The sequence below is a fragment of the Odocoileus virginianus genome, chromosome 14 (assembly GCF_023699985.2).
Source record: "Odocoileus virginianus isolate 20LAN1187 ecotype Illinois chromosome 14, Ovbor_1.2, whole genome shotgun sequence".
Taxonomy (NCBI): domain Eukaryota; kingdom Metazoa; phylum Chordata; class Mammalia; order Artiodactyla; family Cervidae; genus Odocoileus; species Odocoileus virginianus.
In genome coordinates this window covers 57,809,658-57,812,344 of record NC_069687.1, presented here as the reverse complement: position 1 = coordinate 57,812,344, position 2,687 = coordinate 57,809,658, and the positions used below count along the sequence as shown (strand labels likewise).

At 44.1% G+C, this 2,687-nt stretch overlaps 1 pseudogene; it reads left to right on the top strand.

Annotated features, from left to right (window-relative positions):
- Positions 1 to 440: 440 nt before the first annotated feature.
- LOC110152217 (large ribosomal subunit protein uL18 pseudogene) lies at positions 441 to 1,459 on the top strand (annotated as a pseudogene).
- The last annotated feature ends 1,228 nt before the right edge of the window (positions 1,460 to 2,687 follow it).

Sequence of the window (2,687 nt, the reverse complement as noted above, 5' to 3'; positions counted from 1 at the left end):
CCGTGAGACAGACACTTCTGTTGTCTTTGTTGTCTGTTGTCTTTGTTTTTTTAAATTTCTGTTGGCTTCCTCTCTTCCTGTTCTCCTAAAAACTAGCCTGACCCTCCTAAAGATTTTACCTTTTTTCCACTCTGGGAAAATGGACAGAGGTATAAAACAAAGGTGTATCTGTAGAGGTTGTTGTTGTTAATTGCTCATTCATGTCCAACTCTTTGCAACCCCATGGACCGCATGGTAGCCCGCTGCCAGGCTCCTCTGTCCATGGGATTCTCCAGGCAAGAACACTGGAGTGGGTTGCCATTCCCTCCTCCAGGGGATCTTCCCAATCCAGGGATCAAACCCAGGTCTCCGGCATGGCAGGCAGATTCTTTACTGTCTGAGCCACCAGGTAGCCCAGAGATTTAAAAAGTTGTCTTCTGCTTTCTCCCCCCCAGAGCCGTGCTGGTTCTGCAGTTCTGTGGCAAGCCGCAGAATCGGGGTTCTGTTCCACAGGATGGGGTTTGTTAAAGTTGTCAAGAACAAGGCCTACTTCAAGAGATATCAAGTGAAATTCAGAAGAAGGCGGGAGGGCAAAACTGACTACTATGCTCGGAAATGATTGGTAATCCAAGATAAAAATAAGTACAACACGCCTAAATACAGAATGATTGTTCATGTAACAAACAGAGATATCATTTGTCAGATTGCTTATGCCTGTATAGAAGGAGATATGATAGTCTGTGCAGCTTATGTTCACGAACTCCCAAAATATGGTGTGAAGGTTGGCCTGACGAATTATGCTGCAACATGTACTGGCATGCTGCTGGCCCGCAGGCTTCTTAATAGGTTTGGAATGGACAAAATTTATGAAGGCCAAGTCGAAGTGACTGAAGATGAATCAATGTGGAAAGTATTGATGGTCAACCTGGAGCCTTCACCTGTTACTTGGATGCAGGACTTGCCAGAACTACTATCGGGAATAAAATTTTCAGGGCCCTAAAGGGAGGATTGTCGATGGAGGCTTGTCTATCCCTCACAGTACCAAACGGTTCCCTGGTTAAGATTCAGAAAGCAAAGAATTCAGTGCTGAGGTACACCGAAAGCATATCATGGGACAGAACGTTGCAGATTACACGCATTATCTGATTGAAGAAGATGAAGATGCTTACAAGAAACAATTCTCTCAGTACATAAAGAACAGTGTAACTCCAGACATGATGGAGGAGATGTATAAGAAAGCTCATGCTGCAATATGAGAGAATCCAGTGTATGAGAAGAAGCCTAAGAAAGAAGTTAAAAAGAAGAGGTGGAACTGTTCCAAAATGTCACTTGCCCAGAAGAAAGATTGGGTAGCTCAGAAGAAGGCAAGCTTCCTTAGAGCTCTGGAACGAGCTGCCGAGAGTTAAACCAAACCACAATTTTCTATCAAGATTTTTCAGATAAGACAATAATAAACTTATTGAACAAGCAGAAAGGAAAAGTTTTCTTCTCAGACCACCCAGAGTTGAGTAGCCATCCAGCTCTCTGACATAATTCCTATTTTCTCATTTACTTTGTCTCCTTGACTAGAATATAAACTGCATGACAGCAGCGACCTATTCTTTTTTCTTCACTACTATATCCTGAGGACACACCTGACATATCAAGGCTTTTTATACAATGATTGAAAAAGATTCTTACAGAATTCTAGCTGATTACCAGCTGTGTCCTAGGGCATGTCATGTAATTGTCCCAGCTTCAGTGTTTTCATCTGTAAAATGGGCAGAAATATATATGCCAAGAGTTAGGAGGGAAAAGTGACCAGTGCTATGACTCAGTCGCGTCCGACTCTTTGTGACCCCGTGGCCCAGCCCACCAGGCTCCTCTGTCCCTGGGGATTCTTCAGGCAAGAATACTGGAGTGGGCTGTCATGGCCTCCTCAGGGGATCCTCCCAACCTAGGGATTGAACCCGGGTCTCCTGCATTGCGGGTGGACTTTGCACACGCTTTACCAGCTGAGCTACCAGGGAAGCCCAGGCCAGGGGTGGGGAGGTGGCCTAGTTTTTTGGTTCAGTGGGGGAGGAATCAACCAGACTAAGGGCTCTCCTGGTTCTCCACTAGACTTGTTTTAGTGCTTCCCCTCAGTCACTAGCAGATCCTGAGGCACAGTAGATGGTCAATAAATTTGTTGAATAAATGAATGGAAGGCAAGGATTTTGAGAGATATTTCACAGGTAAAATCTGGTAACAAACTGGATATTGGGGGGAGGAAGAATATCTGAGATGAAAACAAATGTTTTGTTCATATAGGTGGGGCTCCTTTGACCTAGCCTTCATACTTTAAAACTTTTCTCTGGGAGGGCAATTCTAAAGTCTAGAGGCAGTTTTTACCTACCCCAATTTTTCATTTTTATTTTGGCTGTGCTGGGCCATGTGCGAGATCTTAGTTCCCTAATCAGGAATTGAACCATGCCTCATACATGGGGAACACAGAGTCCTAACCACTGGATCACCAGGGAAGCCCCCAGTTTTTTTAATTTAAGGGAATAATTAGCTTTTCCAATGCACTCTCCTCTATCAGTATTTCTTTGGAATTAAGACCGAGTCATTTCTTGGTAAGAGGCATCCCAGAGTGAACAGGAAGAGAAAAGGTGAAGTCAGTGGCGGTAAGCCATCCAGAAATAAACAAAGATTTCATGAGGGAAGACAGAGTTGGTCAGTCATATTCT